The sequence below is a fragment of the Phycodurus eques genome, chromosome 17 (genome assembly GCF_024500275.1).
Source record: "Phycodurus eques isolate BA_2022a chromosome 17, UOR_Pequ_1.1, whole genome shotgun sequence".
Classification (NCBI taxonomy): domain Eukaryota; kingdom Metazoa; phylum Chordata; class Actinopteri; order Syngnathiformes; family Syngnathidae; genus Phycodurus; species Phycodurus eques.
Genome location: NC_084541.1, coordinates 7,601,376 through 7,625,569, shown reverse-complemented (window position 1 = coordinate 7,625,569; position 24,194 = coordinate 7,601,376). Strand labels below are relative to the sequence as shown.

Here is a 24,194-nt window from a genome sequence, read left to right as displayed (position 1 = left end):
GTTCTGAGCCTTCTAAGTTAAAGCGGTGGGAATCTCAAGCAACCTCACGATTCAGAGGGCGCAATATGCCTCTTGAAAGTATGTCATTTTTTTCCTGTAAATGTCTTTTTATGGGCTCACTACACTCGCCTGACTTCGGTGCGGGCAGCGTGGGTTCAGTTCCCACTCAGTGATGGTGCGAATGTGAGTGCGAATGGTTGCCCGTGTAGTTCGTGTAGGGTGCAGTTCGCCTTTCGCCCGAAGTCAGCTGGGATAGGCTCCAGCGCCCCGCGACCCTAACCAGTATAAGCGGTGTTGAAAATGGATGGATGAATGTCTTTTCATCTAACTTACAACTTTTAAAGGAGCATTTGTTTGTCGCTTATCCTCACTTGGGTCGCAGGCGTGCTCGAGCCCATCCCAGCAAACTTCGGGCGGGAGGCGGGGTACACCCTGAACAGGTTAGCAGCCAATCGCAGGGCACCTATAAACAAACAACCATTCGCACCTATGGGCAATTTAGAGTACCCGGAGAAAACCCACGCAGGCACGGGAAGAACATGCAAACTCCACACAGGCGACGCCAGATTTGAACCCGGGTTCTCAGAACTGTCATTCACCGTGCAAGCATGACCCATATATATGATAAAAATTAATCGCACATACGGTGGCGGCACGGTGGGCTACTGGTTAGAGCGTCTGCCTCACAGTTCTGAGGACCGGGGTTCAATCATGATGTGGCTTGACTCTTTGTTTAGTCGGCATGCACAACAAAACATGTTCGTCTGTATGTACTTGTCACTTGCAAGAGCGACAATATCACACAACATTTTTGCATTGTGTAAAGGCAAAAAAACAGCATTATCATTGATGGTATGATGTGACAAAGGCCCATCTCATACTCGTGCTACAGCAATATCTGCTCCACAGATTTTCCAGAGACCCACTGCACTTTCACTTTTTTTTTTTTGTTCTGCCAGCATTACATTGTTCAAAACTAAAATAATAAAACGTATGAATCCATTTGGATTTGTTTACATCCGCATCACGATGCATCTTAGAACCCGATCAGATTCATAATTACCAAGTCATTGACTCTTCTTCTCACCCATTGTTGCCATTGTTTAGCACGTCTTATGATGCATTCACTAGGTTACTGGTACTATTTTGACCTGGATCACTCTGCTCCATACCAATGGGAGATGCACCATGCATGCAAAGTGTTTAATTTTATAATGCATAATATATAATATATATATATATATTTAATCAGTTTATTTAAAAGGGGACAATGCAATTTCATAAAACACATGAAATACACATGGTTAAAAAAGCCAGAATTAGCCAGAAGGCTAGTTTTCATCTGTAGTCCCCTTTCATGTTTGCAGTGGTTGAGAAGCAAAACAGTGGTCAACAACAAATTTATTGTTCAAGATTTTTTAGCTGATTCAGGACTATTTTGGTTTTGCTCAATCAGGTTAAGTTTTAGATGTATGGTCACATGTTTTTGTTGAAATAAACAGAGGTTCATGTCATGAATTTTTAACAATGATGACATAACATTCAATTATTTTATCAATGTCTAATATTCAATTTACATGAAGCAAAATTTGTAACATTTGAATTATAGACTGTTAACACCGTGGCATACAAACCGGACCTGAAAACAAGAAACTCATGTCATTTTCGTATAATGAAAAAAAGCAGACAACTTACAATAAGATTTTGGGGGTAGCCCAGTGTAATACATGTCATCATCATCATCATCATCATCATCATCATCATCATCATCATCACCAAATCTTGATAAGTTCAATGCCAGTCTTTCATCTTTTGTGTTGGGAAAAAAAACAAAACAAAAAAGCATGGCATTTAAGCTGAAATCTTAACCAGCAGGCCTATAGAGTTGACTTTGGAAGGCATCAAGCATTCCTGCTCAACGCCACATTAGCCTCTACCTCGAACCCTCCTCAGGGTACTGGGCAGCGTGCCATGTAGGGGTTGCCGTGGCTCCTCAACAAGAAAGTGCCAGATTTTTGGGTGGGGGCAGACTTGGGCTAATATTTTGATTCAGACAAAGGATGTCTTCACAGTGTAAGCTGAATACTGCGCATGACTCTCTGGTAGGAACTCGTGGGATTTCTCTTGCCAAGCTTTTATAATTGAGCCAGGAGGGAAGGGAGGCATGTCGAGGGTGAAAATTCTGAGTTTACGATGATAGCAAAAGTTTACATGCAGATTTTTTCTGCTCCTGTTTTGGTATGTTACTAAGAAAATGGCGGACACCATCCCGCTGAGCTGAGCCTGTATTTTCATGCATGGGAGCTCACTTTAATAAGGCTGCGAGCAAAATATCTTTAAATTCCTGATGCTCTTTTGTATTGAAAAATACAGACGATGAATCAGTCGACATCCCAGTGGCCGTTGCATTGTCTGCTCTTTTCTCGTGTTGTCGCACTGCGACCGTAGGAATATTCCATTGCGGACGGCTCTCTGGCACTGGCGCAGTTAATGGTAGCTGACCGTGGCATGCTTGATTACACTGGCATCTCTCTCTGTCTCAGCTCTCTACTCTCTGCAGTTTTGGCTAAGTTGAATAAACCTCTCACCGCATTCACATTCATGCCGGTCAGAAAGCAAACAACTCCAGCAGTTCTGTGGCCTTGGTTGGGATTGTAAATCCACTATAGTAGATTAATTGCTGTTAGAACAAACGGATTTGTGGAAAACGCTTTGGCATGATACGCTTCCAAAGACACATCAGTTAGCAGCAAAGATTACCTTTCATCTTTTTTTTTTCTCTTCAACTCTAGGTCTTTTTTTTCTTCCTTTCCCGTGTTATTAATAAAATGAAATTGTATTGTGACAAGCAGCAAATACACACTGTTGCGGAGTAGTAAAAATAACTTTTTGTTCTTGTTTTTAGGGACTTGAACTAGAAAATGACCCTGGACAGAAAAACATTCAATTGACGAGCACATCCATGGCAGGTAGGTTTACGCAATTGTCTCACCAATGATCATATTTATGATGAATATCATTACCACCATTGACCTAAAACAAGGCTATAACCCAAATTTTTTGTTGTTGTCACTTTGTATGAATCTGCTGCTCGTCCATTCTTGCTTTTACATTTTTATGAAATTATTTTGATACTTTGGCTATACAACCACGTGGCACAAACCCGTAGATCCGATCTTGTGGCAAATCTGACAGCACAAGCTCGCCTCTGTGGGTCTTTGTCATTGTGGTGTGAACATCGTCTTTAAACCATGCTTTTCTGTTTGCTTTAATGCTAGATTGATCAAGTTCTACATTTTTTTTTTCAAATTCTGAAGCAGCCTACATGTAATGGCTAGCAATGCACATCACACATTTGTATTACGATGGCATTATTTAAGTTTCAAGTGGCAAATTTACAAATCTCTAAAGAAAATGTGTGCATCCGGGTTGAGGTAGTAGGTTGTATGGTTTCGAATTATACCCTGGGAGTTAACTGTACAACCTTCTAGCTTTCCTTGGAGCACACGAATGACATCGGAATGAACACAATCTCGCTATACTGCACCATGCAAAGCTCAGTCCCTTGCTACCTTCTTTGTGTTCTCTTTTTACAGTTGACCTTTAGCCATGGTCAGCCGCCAGTTGTGGTTAGTTAGAGTATTCACACTGTACCAACCACATTAGTGCCCTTCATCTGGAAAACAACCATTTTTCCTTAGGGGTGGCAATCTCTTATAACCTCACAAGCTGATTTTATTTTATTACGTTCCAGAGGGTGACAAATGGATTGGCTTATCAGTGCATCTTGATACATCTTGAATAGGCAAAACAGAATTTGTTGTTGCTCTATTATAGCTGGATGAAATTTATATTTGTTTATTTTTAGTATTTTACTATAATGATATGGCTTGGGCCGCACGACGGACGACTGGTCAGCACATCTGTCTCACAGTTCTGAGGACCCGGTTTCAAATCCCGGTCCCGCCTGTGTGGAGTTTGCATGTTCCCCCCGTGCCTGCGTGGGTTTTCTCCGGGTGCTCAGGTTTCCTCCCACATCCCCAAAACATACATGGTAGTTTGATTGAAGACTCTAAATTGCCCTTAGGGGTGAATGTGAGTGCGAATGGTTGTTTGTTTACATATGCCCTGCGATTGGCTGGCGACAGGTTCAGGGTGAACCCCGCCTCTCGCCTTAAGATAGCTGGGTTAGGCTTCAGCATGCCCGCAACCCTAGTGAGGATAAGCGGCACAGAAAATGGATGGATGGATGATATGGTTTGTGCATGTACCTTGAGCTTGTTAAAGATTCTAGAAATAAAGAAGGTAATATTGTTCTTATGCTGCTTGAGCAAGAAAACAGTCATTTCTGCAGTCTTTCAAACTGTGGCGATAGCCTATTGCCTTCACTTAATTGTAAGACTGAAAGGAGGGATTTTATTGTGAATGTTGGCAAATCCCTGATGGTGTAGTGGTACACTTGCCTGACTTTGGTGCAGGCAGCGTGGGTTTAGTTCCCACTCAGTGACGGTGTGAATGTGAGTGCGAATGGTTGTCCGTGTCTATATGTGCCCTGCAACTGACTGGCGACCAGTTCACGGTGTCGTCCGCCTTTCGCCCGAAGTCAGCTGGGATAGGCTCCAGCGTCCCGTGACCCTAACCAGGATAAGCGGTGTTGAAAATGGATGTTGGCAAATCCATAAAGCATTGTATATTGGATTAAAGAATGTTAGTTTTTCTTCAGTCATAAAATTTGAGGCAAATCCCAAAGTTGCATAACAAACCTTTGGTTACAAAAGTTAGCTGTATAGAAATGGCAAACTCCTTACCTCTGACCCAGGTGTCTTATGTTCAAACCAGGAATTTTAGATCAGCAGTGATTAGTACTGTATATCTGGTGTTACACTAACCTGCCAGGTGATCCTGTTGCGGCTATGCAATGCCAACAAAGCCACTGTCATCAAACTGGTTTCTATGAGGGAATGATCCTGGTAATCCCCTGGCAACCCGAGATCTCCTTTTGCCTTCTAAATTACCTTGGACAAAAAAAAAAAAAAAAGAAATTCCCTAAAAAAGTGACCTGCGGCATTTATTTCAAATTCAGATGAATGGAGCATCTATTGGAGGTCTTTGTTGAAATAATATTAAACAAAATTACCAGTAACTACAGCGTATATTAAGTTAAACTGGAGCGTCAAACAAAAAGGGACTTTTTGAAAAATATAAAGCAGAGTCTCAATTTCCCTTGAGCAGATAAGTGTAATAAATTGCGATTAAAAAAAAAAAAGATTATTTTGGAGACTTTCAAGGAAATGCCAATCACAGGCAGATAGGCGGAAGAAATAAGATGTGCGGAACATGACCATGGAAGCAAACAGTTATGCGGGATAGCAAATGAGAATCTACTGCAATGCTAACTGCTGCAAAACATGCCTTGCCCACGTAACTTAAGATCATACTTATTAGTATGCGGGGAACTCATAACAACATCTCGGTAGTTGCTGCTGCTTTTGTTAGCAAGGAAGTTCAAATGGACTCTGCATTTAACTCTTCACACAGTTGTACACGTGTGTACCCTCGGTACTTACAATTACTACTGTTTTCTGACAGGGAAATGAAGGTGGAGGGATTTATTTGTCATGACTCATGAGTGGATGACACACAGAGAAACGAAATGAGACACAGCTCTATTTTCAGCGGCTGAGTGGAAATGCTGGCAGATTCCGATTTTCGGGCAAGTGCAAGACTCGCTGCTTGTGGGGATAGATACAATAAGACATATTTAAGTCGCCAGTTGGTATCACCAGCTCATTCTGTTTTTAATAAGGTCACCCGCTCACATTGTCTGCTGCCACACCGGTCAAGAGCAGTGAGAATGCCACTTCGATTGGACACGATCGAGGTCGGCTGTGTTCACGCCCACAAGCCGCGCCTTGCGGTCGTCTGCGAATTTACCAATACCCGCACAGATTTACTCCGCCCGCCATGCCGATTTACGCCTTTCGCGAAAATATGGCCTATTGTGTCTGTTAAAACAAAGGTGATTATTTGAGGAAATAGGGTACTAAGTTTCCAGGAAGAAAAACACTTCATGTAAGTCAGTTTGAAATAAAGAATTTGGAAATAACATACTGCAAAGTCAAACATAGTTCACCGTCGCCCTCTAATTTGTTAAAAATTAGAAGCAAACGATCTAATAGAAAATAACGGTAATTATATATTAATAAAGTTCTCAGTGAAAGTGTCTCCATCGTAAAGCATTTGCATACTATGCAGTGTGTAATAAAGCAAAGGAAAAATAAATTGAAACTACTGACTCTTTGACGACACGCAGTGTCATGTAAGTGTGTGAAAAGTGTCTTTTCGCGTTAAAATGAAAAACAACCGACATTGTAGTGGACATTTTGCTCTACTTTTGTGTTTTAACTTATTTTCACTTTTCCGTATGGTACCATGCAGACAAAATATATGACTTTTATAAGACACTCAAACTTAGAAAAATAAGTCAGTCTCTCATCTTTCTCACCTCTAAACCAGAGTTTTCCCTCCAGATGTGAGGAGCAGAGCATCCGCTGCTTAGAATCATGCCGTGTCAGCACTCTCTTGTCCAACTGCCCAAGCAGCACATCTAAAAGTCATTGGTTCCAGCTGGGCCTACATTTCTAGGATGGTTGAACAAATAAATTATGGGCTTAGATAGGGATGGTTCAAAGTTGGCATTTTTCTTGCCCCTTTGAGAACCTCGAGGTTCTTCAGTTATTTGACACATCCGTTTAATAAAAATTGAAATGACCAGATTTTTTTTTTTATGCAAAGATGCAGTCATTGTGTGCTATAACCCTGAAGAAAAAAAAAAAATACAAATAAAACAATCTTCCTTCAATTTTAAACTTTAGAGCAGGCTTATTTATTGTTGCACTCATATGGACAATAGCTATCTCACATGAACAAGAGCTAGCACCCAAAATTATGTTCAATTGCTAATTTAATCTGCCGAAAAATTTTATCTACTTTATTAGGGTGTCATCGATTAAAATGACAGGAACATGCCGGCAAGTGACACATATCCTTAAGTATTTTCTCTACTGAGAGGAAAACACTTCATCGTCCATAAAATTCTCAATATCAGGTCGATTGTTCTGACATTTTCAGAGGTGTAAGTGGGCATAAATAGAGATGTCCACATACAGTTTGGTGACGATTGATTGCAGTTTCGGGACATCAAGCGACGTTGAGCTTTTGGCTGGGAGATCCGTGTCAGGTGTCGGCCATTATGACAGCCACCCATGCCCAAAAAAGTTAGCTGTCAGCCCTGCCCCTAGACCATACAAAAGACTGTAATATATCACAAAATCAAACGCTTGTTTAATGTCATCATCCAAAACTATTTTATAAAATGTTCAAGCCTGATAAAATACAGGAATAAGGTAACTGATTGTTTTCTGTTAAAATATATTTGTTTTCACGTTCGAAATAAAGAAGTCAATCAATGCCACTTGTCACACAATGCCACCGTGCACCCTACAGAAATGCCTATGTCATCCTTTAGAACTCTTTTCAAATGTCTTAAAGGCATTTGTGATGTGAGCAATACAAAACCAGAAATTAATATGCAAGCACTTGATGATGTGACTGTCTTCTTTCCTCGAGGAGGCATTTAAAGAATGGATTTTAAAAAAACAAGCCTATCACTATTTTCCCTCGTTATTGTAGAAAGAAAAACAACCATTCAGACTTTCAATATCGGCAAAAATGACACTGCAGAATACATAGTAGTTCAATGAGGAAATGTCGTCGCCTTCTGCACTTGACGTGTCACACCGTGATAGGCTGATGTTTCCAAAATGTGGACGGGCCAAAATCTGGCTGAAAATCTAACATTTCACCAGAAAAAAAGCCTACAATTACTAGTGAGTCTTTTTTTTTTCCTGTGGACATAATTTGTGAGTCCTGAACTGTGGAATAAGTGCCAATATTCACAGTATTACAAAGGTCCTTTAACGGAAGAACAGGGCTACATTCCACGTACCTATTTGTCCATTAGGCAACGATATTACACCAGACGATCAACACCACACGATCAACGAAATTAAAATGGAATAAATACACTCCACGCACAAGTAGCTTCAAACAGAAGTCAAGGAAAAATTACGTGCCACATAAAATTCTGTTGATCTGCCCTGCAGGTTTTGAGTTGGATGCCTGTTTTATTTTTTTTTAAATTTTTTTAGAGGATTGCTCTTTGTGTCTTTAAGACGCTCTTGTCACAGTCATTGGTTCAATGTTCTTGACGTCACAGACGAGCAGAAACCTTAGTAACAAATTGCCTGACACAAGAAAACTGAGATCATTAGCCACACTGCTACATTATGTAAACGCCTTGATTAAAATCATTATATAATAAAAAAAAATAAACAATATCACCCGTACCACCGTTCAAGCTCTTCTTCCCAAAGAAACGTATTCTCTCAATGCGGTCGCGTAAATGGCCAATGAATAAACATAACACACCGATGGCAGACGGTGGTGTCATCGATCTGTCTGGAGTCAGCCCCTCTCTGTATGCTGCATCAGCCACTCTTCTCCTATTGATACGCTCTTGCCCCTTGACCCCTGGGACAAATCAATGGCATTGATTGGAGAAGGGCAGGGACAAGGGCAGGATCTGCTGACTGGCCCGACAGCTCGTGTGACAAGACATGATCGTCATTAATGTCCCGCTGGTGGACTGACTGGCTGGAAAGGCGCTGTTCAACACATATTCCCCGCCTCCTACTCCCTTCCCCCCCTCCACCTTGCACCTTACGCCATCATCCTCTGCTCACCTCCTTCATCCCTCCTACTTTTGCCTCTCGATTTCCATTCTCCGTCGCTTGCATTGACTCATAAAGGACAATACTATCTGATGGTACATATGGTATGCTGGTGGACATACAGTATTTATTCACACTTATCTCTTAAGCAAAAACAGTGCAAGTCTGCTTGTGTAATGTATTTGGGTTCATTGTAGGTTCAAGAATGACAAAACAGCCTGTCCTATTTTTGGATGCTTTGAAATACTCCGTCTCAGTGCAGTTCAAACAGATCTAAAAATGTCTCGTGTGTGTGTGTGAAACAGCAACTGGATTGCTTATCTGTCACCGCACGGTATTGGCTATTGTAGTGGACCATTTTCACCACTCAAATTGGTTCTATTTCCAGTCTAGACGAGAAACGAAGCAGCTAATGTTTCTGTGTGTGTGTGTGTGTGTACTCAGAGGGGTGATGGGCGGGACGCAGCCAAGCTCCAGACTGCAGTGTCACTGCTGTAATGGAGCTGATTGATCACCTATACGGTCGCCGGCTGGCCCCCGCCTCGGTATAGAGCAATTCCCAACCCCCTCCCTCTCTGCGCCACCGCTGCTATCACCAAGCCAATCTGCGAAAGCAAACCATCCCCCCATAGACTTCAACCTGGCCACGGTTTTGACATTGGCTGCGGGATTTACTTGTACGCGTCTTCTTCACTTGGCCTGCCCTTGTCCTGTAGTTAATACAGGAAGAGAGCTACACTTGGTCAGCCATCTTCCAATTTGACGATAAACGAAACACAGCAGCATGATGGCACTGTTGTTTTTCATGCTTATTAAAGGTCATAATCAATCAATGATAACATTTGCAGATCTCACTCCCAGCCCCCTCTATGTCACAGAGGGTCATAGCCCAAATCTATCAAGGGTATTGAAAGCAATTAAAGTCTGAGACTCGGACAAGCTGTCGAGGGCAGATGTCATTTAAAATGTAAACGTGAACATTTTTATTTATATCCAACATAAAATACATTAAATTGTATATCTTAGTATATGGTATATTTGTATATATAGAAATTCATATCTCCTTAAACATCCAAAAATGACTTGTGTGTGTTTGCTGCGCAAAAGCGTGGCTGTCTCTAACTGCTTCGGGAGTCTTTGTGCGCTAGTGTCTGCTCTTGCTAGAGCACGAGATGCAACTTTTGTCTGTCTGTGCACAATCTGCGCTTGATTTTATGAAATATCCCGGGATTAATCTTTGTGTGTGACAGATAAGGCTCCGTGCTACGAGATCACGCAACCACTAAGTGAGCAACCCCTCTTCTACGGGCAGACAGTTTTGCTGCAGTATGTGTTTGTCTGAGCACGGCTGAAAAAGAGAAGAAATTGATCAGCAAAGGGTGGAACGTGTTCACCAGCAAAGGCTGGATGGAGGGTGTGCGTGTTTGTGTGTAAGAGAGAGAGGGAGGGAGAGAAAGAGCAAGGGCTGTCGCTGCAGACTCCTGCTGCAGTAGCTCACTTTGGGCAAGCAGCTGCAGACAGGGAGTAACAGACAGCAGAGACAAGCTGACAGGTACAGACCTGGTGTAATAATGGGAGGGGGGCAGGAGGCGGAGGGCAGTGGATGCCGGAGAGTTAGGGATTGGGGAACGGAGGTCAAATGGGGGGGGCGGGGGGCAGTTGGGGGATGCGGCGGCAGGCGGGAGCAGCTGGAGGAAGCAAATGTTTTTGGCTTTTTTTTTTTTTTTTTTTAAATCTGTGACGGGAGCTCGTCGTGTCGGATGCTCAGGGAAGTAGGGAGGAGTGGAAATGTGAAAGTGGGGCGGAGTGCATATGAGTGTCATGACATGTCTGCTGCCCCAGTGTCTGGAGCAGGGAGGCGGAGCGGTAGTAGTGGTGTTGGTGAAGGCGCTGAGATGGAGCTGACAATGCAACAACTGCGATGGAGTGATGCTGCAGAGGGAGGGGAGGGGAGTTCCCACCTCACTGACCTGCATCTAGCAGCCACTTCCCACAGACACCTCAGCTTCACCCCCCACCCCCATCCCAGCCACCATCTAATTCTGTCTTTCTATCCTCGGTACCTTCTTCCACCGCTGCATCCCTTTTTGTCTCTGTACTTCCTCATCCACAGCTCAAAGGAGGATCGCAAAAGGCGAAGTCGGTGGCAGGCAGAAGAATGAGCGTGCAAGGCAACATGTTGTAGGTGCAGAGCATTCATTTCCGGAAGCCTGCACTTTGCATGGCCTTCCCCAGAGAGAAGGAGACAGTCAGACATCTGTTTGATTTATTTATTTATTATTTTTAATTTTTTTGTTCTCTGAGGGGGAGGAGCTAGGCAGTTAGTGGCAGGTGGCGGGAGAAATTCTGCTTGGGATGGGGAGGCAGAGGGGGGCTATCAGACATGTTTGGGTACATGATATTATGTCTCCATTATTTCTCTGTTAATATTTACTGCAATTTGCCATGTACGGGTTGGTAGGTTATACCTGCACTGTATGTTTGTTTTTTTCTAGTGGCTGTTTAGATGCTGACTCATGCCAACTGATTGTGTGCCACGCTTTCCGCAGTTTGCTGGTGAAGTGGTAGGGTCTGAACCAAGCGTCTGAGTTTGCTTGCCAACCTTTCATGTTTTCGGGATGTTTCGTTACCTTTTGATTTTTTTGATTTTGATTTTTTTTTTTAATGTAATATAAAGCAGCTTCAGCTCATAGCCAGAAACATGTTATTTAAAAAAAAAAAAAAAAAAAAAATGATGCATGGAATAGTTTCAGGGGTTTTCACTCCCGCGTTGCGAGGCTGCAAAGTGGCTCTGCATCTATCAGTCAAGGTGAGGAAACAGTTTGTCAGACGGGTCAGGTCCTGCGGTCCTAGTGGAGAGAAATGTAGACTGATGATCAGCCGATGCTCGAGGATATAATGGTTGCTCGGCTGCAGGGCTTTTCCTTTTTCAAACACAAAGCCGAGTGAGCGCAGAGCAGGCTTCTGTGTTTGTCTGAGCCTCTATTTCGGTCTTAGCGCAGTTCGAAAAATCATTTCGGCTTCATGTCGTCTGCGACAAATCTTTCTGCGACGTGTCTTTCTTTGTTGTTGATGCAGTCTTGTCTTTTGTTATCATTTGCATGCAGAAACAATTGTATGTCTGTCATTTCGAATGTCCCCTGGACAAAGTTATTCAGCGTGGATGAAAGATGATATATATATATTTTTTTTTCCCCCCCATCTCCGGAAGGCAAATATTTTTATTTTGCTTGCAGATGCATTGGGCAGTAATGGGCTCCTTTTAGGAAAGCGTATGAAGATAACTCGAGAAAAAAACACTGGTGTCTTGCGGCAGACTGCAGCTCCTCGGTAGACTCTGTCGTACTTCACCTGCTCCCTGAGACCCTAACTTGTGAGCTCTCCTGATAAAAAATCACGGGTTAGGCTCTTGGGACGCGGGCGGAGGGCACAATCGACTTTCAGGTGGTGGTAAAATAGACAAAGAAATGATTTTATACAAGAAAAGGAGACCCATGTTAGCATGATATCTACTGTCACAATGTCTGATGTGCATCTCTGGTAGGTCGGCGCTGTGTTCTATTACTGGAAAAATCCAGCGCTATCTAGAGCATGCACATTGTGGGCAATATTTTTCAACACTGTCATGCAAACAACACGTAATGAAGATTAGGAATGGAAAGACAGCACCACACCCCAGACTCATGCTGATAAACCCCTGACACCACAGCATAGCAATGCTGAGACACAGCCAACGGCTGTGATCTGGACTAAAGCGCTTCCTCTCATGTGGTCCCTCCACCTTCATTCTGGCACTACAGGAGCCATCTGCTGCTTGTTTTTTCACCATAATAAAACAGTGGGTTTTCCCTTACCAGTGGAATAAGGAGAAGTTCATATATTGAGGGCCGACATAGGTTGCACTGCGTTATTTTATGGAAAGAATTTCTACATTTCCTAATTGACAAAAACAACACAGTGTTGCTTCAATATAGACTTTATTTCTATGTAGGTTGTAAAGGGTTTTTGTATCATAAAAATTACCCAGGTATAATTTTAATAGCGAGTGACAATTGAATACATAAATGGTATAAAGAACTGAATACATTTGTTACAGATGCCATTCAGGTATTTCGGGTCATTATACTGCAGAGTACAGACAAAATATGAAGCAAAGCTAGAATCCCTTTGCTCTTTTAATTTGATAATTCATGCGAGGATTTTTCATTGCCACGATAGGCCAAAATCAAGATAGTAATCTGTGTAAATCCACATTTAAACTGGAGCTATGATATGACGTGATCAGGAAGGCCTGGTGAGAAGATGAGGTTGGCAAATGAAAACACTGAATTGACCTCTAATGGACATGACTATAGGCATGTCCTTATAATAAATTAGGTGTCATAGAAAAAAAACACATCACCGCTGTTCAAAGGTGTGATGTAATACGTCATTTACACCTTGACCTGGTTTGCAGGCTCCTCGGGCTGACTGCTTTTTTATTCCTTTTCCACGTTAGAAATGCAGCACCAAAGACCTTTTCAATTCAATCTTTAATACCCTTCTCTCTATCTCTTTGTCTCCAGTCTTGTGCCCTCTAATTCAGTTTTTTTTTTTTCTTCGTCCCCGCCTCCCATTTGGTTTCATAGTGAGCATCGCCGATGCCAAATGATCAGGCAGTGTGTGTGCTACTGAGCCCCCAGCAACAGCTGAAGGGACACCATGCCCCATGAATACCAAACAGCCAGGCACAGTGCGACAAGTGCTGAGCAGTCAGATGCGCCGCAGCCAGAGCGAAGTTGGTGCCCACAAAACAGCCAGACAGTTTTATTAGGGTCTGTCTGACATGCAGTCAAGTCTGGCAGCACCCAGCCCTCTGATGAAATCATCAGCAGCTCCCCCAACGATAACAAAGCCGTAAGCTTCGGGAAATCTGCCAAGTATTCAATAAATATCACCCTGTAAAAATCTGCCCCCAGCTACTTTGCAAATGTGACGCACTGGGGATTACGATTTAGTTGAAAGTCAAACTAGTTCTCAACAAGCAAATGTTACATTTACCTCTTTTGTCACATGAAAGCAACATATCATGGGTGGGAAAAAAAAGAAATGTGATAGCTCAAAAGGTTAAATAATTTGCGTTTGCATCTTTGACTTTTTGAGTACATATAATAATGTTGCCAGTGTTAGGAGCTTTGTTTTCTTTTCCTGTGTGTTGAAATTGAGGAAATGTCCAATAATAATAACACAAAAAGATAATATTTTTGTATCAGTAAATCAACAGCAGGTAGTGTATATACTATGTCACAAAAGGGTGTCGTCGTTGATGGCAAAATATTAAATTCAGGACATCTTAAAATTCGATGTGAAAAATATGGAGTCATAGCAGATCTACAGATGATTCAGGTTAAGTTATTAATCCAATTACAGTTAGTATTTATTCTTTAATGTATTACTGAATAATAATAATCATAAGAATGCAATTTTATTAAAAATTCTCAAACATTCTTTGTTATGAATACAATCAGAGAAATTTTGAACTGAGAAATTAAAAAAAAAAAACATGAAGATTTATTCCAGCCCTTGAATAGGTGTAGATAAACCAAAGGCTATAGTTGATGGACCCGAGTATGTGCTGGAGATTAGGCTGCATTGTTCCGAGGTGGCCATGTCACCATAATGCATTGCCACATTGGTCCCTGTCAAAAGTAATAAGGCCAGATTAATGTTTTATCCGCTTCGTTAGGAATTAGTGCTGACAGATGTAACGAGATAAGTAACTCTGAATGAGAAGAATTCTCTTTTTTAAATTATTATTTTTTTTTGCTTTTCTGCTTTTTTTGCATCGATTGTCAGGTTGTGTTGTTTGGTGAAGCCGCTTGTGTTTAGTGGCTCTCTTATCACAGCAGGAAGGAGGAAGGAGGAGGAGGAGGAAGAAGAAGAAGAAGAAGGAGGAGGGGGGTGTTGTCAGGTATGCTTGATAGCAGTGCAGCATCGAACTAGAAGAGGGGGCGGTTTTGGGGGGGGGGGGGGGGTGGGGGGGGGGTGTCTGAATTTCCAGACACTGCGGCAGGAGGCCAGACAGTCACCTGAATACACACACACACACGCTGATGAGAACGTCACACACATGCACCTGTGCGACAACATGGAGACACGCGTTTCATTCCCAACTCCGCCTTTTAAGTGCCACACTGAAGCCAATTCAATTTTGTTTGCAATCCAATAAAGATTAGGCATCGCAGTGCCACCCGTAATTGTATTGGCGAGCGCATCCGGGACAAAGTTTCTCCTTTTTCCTCAGGGCGATGGGATAAACGATGAACTTAGTTAGTGTTCTTAGATTACAGTAAGTGCTGTGGAAAGTGGGGTTGTCGACCGAAAGAAGAGTTGAGAGATGCACTAAGATTTGAGGACAATAAAGATGTGATTGACAGGCAAGTGACAAAGCTTAAGTGAAGAAGACCACTCGCCTCAGCTCGGATGCTCTCAAGGCAGATTTTTTTAGGCCCTGGTGCCTCCCTCATCTCATATTCGCTCCCTTTCTTTCACCACCGCGATCTGTGATTTACCTGAGAGGCGTTGCCAGGGAAACGTGGTATCTGGCTCGCGGCTTGATGGACTTATTGAACTGTAACGAGCTGGGATAATTGTCCTCTATCTTCCAGGTTGGCTGTCCTGTGATTAAGACCTGAATGTAACGTATATCTGGCTTGGCATTGTTGCAAAGGGCAAAATCTTTTAACCCCTCTGCCACCAGACAGCTGTAATGTTGTACATTTAATACAGATTGCTAGATTCCTAGTCAATGTACATGTTCAAATTGAATTCCTCTAATTAGTAGTGTATAGCACAGGGCCCCAAATTTTTTTCGCGGGCCGGCAACCATTCGTCGACGGAGGGTGGACTTTCCTGAGCAGAAGCTAATCAAAAACTGAAAAAAAAAAAAGAATAATCCAGTTATCCATCTGTCACGGTACCGGTCCGGGCCCCCTATGGTTGTGGACCACTGGTGTAGAGAAAATAATTCTCTAAGTTTGATGAGAAGACAAAAGCATGAACAGACAGTATGTATTTTGTGTCCCAGCTGGAAGAGGTCATGGCCACATTTTTGTTTACATGTACAGGTATTTTTGCTTTAAAGCTTCAAATAAAGGTTCATGCCCTGAATTTTGAACAATCACGACGTAGCATTCAATTTACAGCTACTTACTTTTATCAGTGTGTACTGATTAATTTACATTAAGCAACGTTTCTCACATTTGATGTGTAAACTGTTTAAAAAACAACAACTTGAAAAACATAAAAATCTGACCTGAACAAGAAAAAACGATGTCATTCTCAGATTCAGCAAAGCAAAATTGTCTTAAATCAGTTTAGAAAACAGACAACTTAGAAAAATATTGTTTTTCTAAGCCGGTGTAATCAAGCATGCTGAGAACCTCTTGGCGAATAGTTTTTTTCATAAGTGGTTGCAATAAAATCATAACATTTGTAGTCTTGATCAGCTGTAGCTCACAACCCGATATTGCACAATAATTAAAAAACAAACAAACAAACAAACAAAAAAAACAGTTCATGGCACATATTCTGAAAAACGGAATATGAAAATAGGATTTTCTGTCATATTTGGACAAGACGTTTTTCAGGAGCTAGAAATAGATTCATTAGAATACAACTAACACAAATGACTACAGTGGGTCTTTTCACAGTCATCACTGTCGCCTTCTGTTTACCTTGAAACAGAACTTTACATGCTGTACCTGCACAATACATTCTAATGAGTCGGAACCTGGGGAGGAACAAAATGTGCTATCTGGGTCTGCTCCTATGGATTGTCTTCCCAAATCTACTGCGCTCAACCATTTTATGTTCGATTTTACGCAGTACCTTCTAAGCCTTTTTGCGGCACAGACCGCGGAAAAACCCACAAAATGTTAATGCAGATCCATTATTATTATTATTATTATTATTTTAAACTATTTATTTATTTTAATCTTAATTTGTCAACGACAATGCGTGACTCTTGAATAACATTTAGGCGTATCTAGGAGGTGTGTATCTATGAAGTTGCTGATCCAAATTCATGTTGTTCTTTGGAGTAGCTCTGGTCTGTAGTGATGGCCACTTTTGTTGTGAAAGTATATCCTCTTCTATATTTGATGCTTTTTTTTTTTTTACCCAGTTGCTGAATATTTTTCATTCTGCTTCTCGTCTAGGAGAAGAGGAGCTTGTCTTTCCATCTTTGCGGTCCCCAGGTAAGACATGAGTCTCCATGGCTGGCAGCATTGGGTGCAGGATCCTTTTGATTTTCTTGTGTACTCGGCTATAGATAAGTGACTAAAAGTCAGACTGCTGTAAGTCTGCATGAGATAATTAGGCCAGAGTCATTTGGAAGCTGGTCTGGTGCCCACTGTGTACATGAACAGACCAGATGACCTTCTACCCTGCTGTGTCCCACAGCAACCACTCAAAACAGTGATAGATGTTCCCTCCGACACCCCGTTTTTCCCCACCCTTAACCCCTACAGCACCATCCGCTGGAAATTTCTCCCCTCTCCTGTGTGATGTGTGTCACAGGCTTTCTTTCTTTCCCTTCTTCCAGAATGAGGATGAGGAAGATGCAAGAAAAAGTGGGCAGGTTTGAAGTGAAGCGGAGGAGACAGTCCACCATCACCCACCCGCGCCGCAAACCCCCAAGCTCCACATCAGTATGCAGTGGTTGTTGCTAAGGCAATGGGGGCCTAGCTGCAGAAACATCCATCGTGCAATAGAGAGCAGGATAGCAGGTAAGGACAATGACAGCGAGACAGGGTTGTGATAGAATTGAGGGGAGAAGAGGAAAAGCATGGATACATTTTCCTGAACATACAGATGACACTACTGTACTGTATACCTGTCTGCATCACTGTCCGATGTGCATTGACTGGAGGCCGTACTGTGACCACTGGATCTGTCGACACTGCAGAAACTCAAAATCTTACCGAGAATATATGTCTTATTTCTACGAATCTAAACTAATCGGATTCCATTTAGTATCAGTCTCGTCACCTAAAAAGGAACTTGTTTTAAAGCAATTTTCACTTGTGGCAAGCAAAACGTCATTTCAACTTCATAGAGCAATTTGTCATTTTAATAATAAAATAAACCTGACTTTTTTCTTTGAATTATTTCCAATAAAAAATAGCTCAAAACAAGTGAAAACTGTCTAAAAACAAGTTAGTTTTTCGCTGGTGAATCTTATTTTAAGTATAATCAGATTAGTTTTGACTAGAAAGAAGAGTTTGAGATTCCGCAGTGTACTTGATAGCCAATACAAGACAAGAAAAAATATCTTCCCTGTGAAAGACAATAATACTTAGTTTTGATTGAGATATGAACTTAATGTTTATTATTGTTGTTGTATTTCTCGATTCACTCAACCTTAACACACAACTGTACACAGAAAAGTGTAAATTGAAACCCAAATACTATGAAGAATGCTTCTTGCTAAACTGCTACTGTCATTCCATGCTGGTTAATTGCAACCTGTGAATGATTACATTTTTCTTTTATATTTTACTGTTGATGTTTGCTGAATTTCTGGAACCAATTTATTTGTGCTTTCCCCCCCCCCCCCCCCCCCAAAGGGAGGAGCACAAACAAAATTCCGTTGTGCCTGTGCTGCTTTGCAGTTGTACAAATGAATGAATCTTTCTAAGTATAGTTCTAAATTTGCATACTGAGAGGATAATATGCTGACTCTTTCAGCCCAAATTAGAAACCCCTCGCAGTATGACAGTGTTGTTCTACACCACCACTGGTAATCATATAGTTCCATTTTATTTAACAATGTGAATCAAAATACATTCATACAGCTCTTTCATTTGGTCTCATTAGATTGTCCAAATGTTGTGGCAAATCTGTGTTAAATCTAGCTCCTTAAAGGTAGATACGCGTAGTGAAAGAATGTGTAAGAATAAATAGTTGTATTTGTAATCATTATTTTGCTGAGTCAGGTTGTAGTACAGCTATGGATTTTCCAAAACAATCGCATGTATTTCTTCTTGCAGATGTGTACAGTATGTGAGTTGTACTGTAAATAAACTGATCTCAAAAGATAATGCTTTTTTTTCAGTTTCTTTGTGTACATGTCTAATGTGAATGTAATGTAATGTAAACCAACAAACAAGGCAGGAATCCTCCAATTTCCTCTCGAAACAATCCCAATGTTTTCACTAGCGAGGCTTTCATTCCCCTTGATATGTAATATATTGGCTTTGTTGCCGAAGGCACTATGAGCTGTATAAGACAAGAACTCATATTTTGTGTGTGTGTGTGTGCGCGTGTGTGTGTGTGTGTGTGTGTGCGCGTGCCTATGTGTGTGTGTGTGTATATGTGCAACGAGGGAGGCAATGCGGCTAGGCTGCAGATATCATCCATCTCCCTGTCAGCGGCCCAAGGGCTGCTGGGAAAGTGGCAGGCACCTCCCCACCTCCAACAACAGACGCTGCATTCAAATGTTCCGTCACAGAAAGCGCTGCAAAACCTGCGGCGCTCCTCCTTCGCCTCACCGGGACGCAAAGCCATTAACCCCGTGATGCGGGGATCACAGCCGAAAAGAGTTCAGTCTGGCCACCGCTGCTGTGAATCACATCAGCATGCAACATCCAACTGTTGCGATTTGGACGAGCAAAATACGAAGGGTACTCAAAAGGTAATGAGCCCGATTTTCCTCTGGCTTTATTTATTGCAATAGAAAGACAATATACGATTAGAAATAAAGCCCAAAAAGTGGGGATTTCATCACTACTTTTTAATATACAGGTAATCTCCCTTTTTCTCAACGACGCCTGTCCATCGAGGAACGGGGCCATGTTTGCCAGCCTTGTAAAATGGATTCGGCTGGCCTTTTAACCAGTTTTTACAGCTTGCTCAAGTTTTTTGTCATCCGAGAAGTGCAGTCCCCTAACTCTTTTTTTAAAAGTCCAAAAGGTGACAATACGATGGGGCCAGATCGGGTCATGGAGGTCACTCAAAGCAGGCTCTTTTGGGCTGTGCTGTAGCCCATCACGGCTTCCCCTTACATATTTTGCAATCTTTTGAAAATACTTAGTGGTGGGTCCCCTTCCAAAGCAAGAACGTCAACCACAGTTCTTCTGACGGGCATCCAACAATGACAACATTTCTAAAATGGCTGACAGGAAGAGGCCTTGCTTAAGCAAAACTTTTATTTTAAATAAATCTTCAAACAAGTATTTAAACAACAAATTGTGTACATTTCGGAATCAAAAATATTTTAATTATTAGTAGGTTAAATTCAATTGGGCTCATTACTTTTTGATTGCCCCTTGTAGTATCTTACGCAATCTCCACTTTATAAAGCAGTCATTACACCTTAAACACAGCTGGTACAAAACTGCACAAATGAAGTAACGTCACATAAAAAAAATCCTTAAATCACATTAAATATCCGTCCGGGAAGTTTGGGAGCGGTGTGTTGTGACAGCCACTATAACTGGATTACATACTTTCTGCCTGGCCGTGACTAATTGTTGCTAAAGCTATTGTTCAACATTGTATAGCTTTTGTGATACGCCCGGAAAATTCCAAGTGTTCTTCTTGTGTCTGAGCCTTAAGCTTAAAATAAACTACATCATGCATCAAATCAGCAGTAATATGCCACATGTGAATCTGCCCCAAAAAATATAAAGCAATTTAATTCATACCCAAGATAAATTGACTGTTAATGTGAATTTTTATTTGGTGAATGGATATCAACTGGCTGGAAATGACACAAGAAAGTGACAAAAATAACTGTAAAATTGTGCTTAAAGATGTTAATGAAAAAAAAAATCATTTGACACAATGATACATGCTCAAGATAATAACCTAATAATTGTTCACACTGCCCGACAAGTATTCATTTCACTGTAGTTGTCGTTTGCACCTTATTTTAGCTATGTATTATTTACCTCATGTGGCTTTATGAGTGAGACAACCACTTTACAATAAGGTTAGCCCTATAAGTAATTTATAAATTAGTTGTAAATTATTTTTATTTTTTTAAAACTGTTGTAAATAACAGTTTAATGTCAATTGTTTACCTCACAATTCTGGTCATTGACGTGACTGTAAGACTTTACAGTTGTCTCCAACTCTTTAATTCTGCTGCCTCCTTGAGCTACTACCATTTATGTAATTTATATTATTCATGAGACAAGAGCAAAAAGGGTAAATGAGAAGAGCATTTTAAGATTTTCGATGAACCCAATTGTGGGCTTATCTAATGACTCATACTGTTTCGCAAGTCTAAAGGAAAGGATTGCCAAAGTAATTAATAACAATGTGTAAATATTTAAACCTGTACACTCTAATGTAAAGCGGTACCTACGCAAAAAACAATATTTTTACACAGAGAAAATGTGGTGTTCGAATCTCAATAAGTTGAAACACTGAGAGTCAACTCTCCGCACATAATAACATTACCAGTGGGACAAAGTTGATCCACGTTTTTGTGCCAAAATCAGCTAACGCACCTCCTGTCCATGAGCTCAGCCCAAATGTCAACAATTTTCATAATCATTTGGCAAGCATTGTGGATTTAATTTATTTGGATACCATGCAGTACATTAGGTCAAGGACCCACCAACTGTTGGCCATTATGTTGTAGTGTTACAATCCATTATAGTCTTCTTACACAATGGACTCATTGATTACATGCGCAAATGAACGGGATTGCTGACATGCTGGTAGTTTGTTCCCTTTTTCAATTTTTGCACAAATGAGATAGGCATATAAAAACACAATTGCCAAATGCTCCTGGAGTATTTGCCTTTTGTCCGAAGTCAGCTGGGACCCTGCACAGGATAAGCAGAATAAAAAAGAAAAATGACTGGATGTCCACATGCGTCTTTAAACTGAATTTATTTCGTTGGTATTCCATACATGACCCCCACCTAGCATCCTGTTACAGTCGTCAACAAAGGCGTTTTTCCACCGATGAAGTGTACAGAATATGTGAAAGAGGAATTTGGTTTCCAATGACAGTATTTCTCAATTGCTAAAACACAAAACCCTATTGTCTGAACCAAATGCTCAGTGCCCTGAACCCACTGATTGATTTCTTCACAGTTTTGGTAGAATCTTAAACACTTTTCACCTTGTTAGACACAACATGCGAACATATTTTCACCCACTAAAACACACGTCGACTCCGATGCACTTGAGCAGCACAAAAGTAAGCACAGGTAGCAAAAGTGTTTCAAAACAAACGCTGCAACTCAAAATTGATCACACTTGTGCCTAAAAACCAACATAAGCCATTTCAGTGAGCAACGGTTTTTGAAGTTTCACGATGGTTAAAGCCAGAGAGACAGTGGCCAAATGTGAGCGAAAGAAGTGGTAGAGGAGGAAGATGAGAGAGATGAGGTATAAGACAAAGAACATTTACTGTATTTCAGATGAAATACAGGCAACCTTCGTAGCTCATGTGCTTTTCCACGGTTTGACAGAGAGGAAAGCGGCAAGGCAGCGAGTGCAGTTTGACCTAAGCAGTTTCATTGTGTCCACCATAGTCCGAAGATTCACAAACGTGAACAGCTAATTGCTTTTTTTTCATTAGGTACGCACAGTAAATGTTTACAGTATGACTCTATGCAGTGCTGTACACAAAAAAATGTGTTTCGATACATCCATTTTCAAAAATACGTGTAGGCCGAGTACTTTTTCATTTTTTCATTTTTTCACGACAAGTGCTAAACAGGATTTCGTTTTGTTTTGCAAAATGCATCACCATTGTAAACAATAAAGATAATTTCTACACCTTTGTGATCTGATCATAGTGTTTTCCTTTTTACTATGTAGAGTGCAATGTTTTTCGTTTTGATTGATCCGGGGTCGATTTTGAGGCAATAGTTTAGTTTTGGAGGCTTTTGAGAATGTTTGGATTTGTGTTTAAGGTTTTGAGGAAATGGGTGGCGGTTTCAAGAAATGTTTTTTCGCAATTGGGAAAAACTGTAAAGGGTCTGGGTGTATTAATTCAACTTTTGAAAATTCAAACATGGTCATGTGAAGGTGTATACCTGACCATGCGTTTTAAAAGTCTGGTTTTAATCAATTTTGTGCAAGAGTTCTGTTTTGTTTTTCATGTAATAGTTCTGAGTGTTTATCTTCTTCACAAGGGATCACTTCTGAGATAGCACAGTTAGACCACTTCCATTTCGTTGGTGTTATTGTTCAGTTGTGAAGATGTAAGTCTGTCACGATTTTACAAAGAACCAAAACAAGACTTTAATGGCTCCAAGGTCAAAAACTGACAATGACAAAAAAAGGTGATCAACTATCCGTTTTAAGTATTTATTTTCTGGGCTGATACACTGTTCACGATGAAACCTAGCATAGAATGCTTTCACAGTTTGTAGCTATAATTGCATGTTTTCGTAGTTGCATGTTGTATAGGGTAGCATGACAAACAGTCAATGTGCGCCCCTCTTGTTACTCAGCAAAGTTGCGATCGTCCAGCTCTGTCGAGACTTTCTGAAGTTCGGACTCGCTTGGAGTGATCATGCGTACTGCTTCAAGTGATCCATTTGTCAGCTCATCCAGGGTTGCAGGAAAAGAGGGTACATGAGCTTTTCTCTTCACATATCTCCAAGCAAAGAAGTCACAAACACGCAAACAGACCCGGTGACCTCACGGGCCACGAGCAGAACATTTGATCGTCTGGTCCAGCCCGGCCTTGCTATCTGTTTGGCAGGTGCTGGGAAATCTCCAGACAGCGAGGTTGCCAGTGTGGAAGTGTGCCAGCTCGATGAAAAAAGGTAGGCATCACCCTTGCAAAGTAGTTGTGGAAACATCCAAATGGTGAGCATCTCCAGGTAACTTGGACTAGTAACAGTTGATCACATATACACATTATTCAGCTCTGGAAAATAACAATTTGACCTTTTATGGTATTTTAATCATTTCTTCATTTTCTGCGAAGAAATGATCTAAATGACAAAATGTATATTTGGAATTTGAGAGTTATGTTTTCAGTAGTTTATGGACTGAAACAAATTGTTCATTTTAATCAAAGATGACAAATTGAAAAAACTGAAACTTTCCAGTGATATCTTAATTTTTTTCCACATCATATATCTATATCTATATATATATTATTCACCCATCCATTTTCTTAGCTGGAGCCTATTCCAGCAATCTTCGGCCAGGAGGCGGGGTACACCCTGAACCGGTCGCCAGCCAATTGCAGGGCACATAGAAACAAACAACCATTCGCACTCACATTCAGACCTGCGGGCAAATTAGAGTCTTCAATCAAACCTACCACGCATGTTTTTGGGATGTGGGAGGAAACCGGAGTGCCCGGAGAAAACCCACGCAGGCACGGGGAGAACATGCAAACTCCACACAGGCGGGGACCGGGATTTTGAACGCCGGTCC

At 41.3% G+C, this 24,194-nt stretch overlaps 1 long non-coding RNA gene across 4 annotated transcripts in view; it reads left to right on the top strand.

Annotated features, from left to right (window-relative positions):
• LOC133416362 (uncharacterized) overlaps window positions 1–22,567 on the top strand; it is a 59,222-nt gene extending 36,655 nt beyond the window's left edge. Inside the window, exons 2-5 of one of the 4 annotated variants that reach the window (XR_009770247.1) lie at window positions 2,906–2,969; window positions 16,991–17,029; window positions 17,377–19,467; window positions 19,578–22,567. This is a non-coding gene — a long non-coding RNA (uncharacterized LOC133416362). Of the gene's footprint in view, window positions 1–2,905; window positions 2,970–16,990; window positions 17,030–17,376 lie in introns of all 4 variants that reach the window. The other 3 variants (XR_009770249.1, XR_009770248.1, XR_009770246.1) reach the window with 3 other exon arrangements.
• The last annotated feature ends 1,627 nt before the right edge of the window (window positions 22,568–24,194 follow it).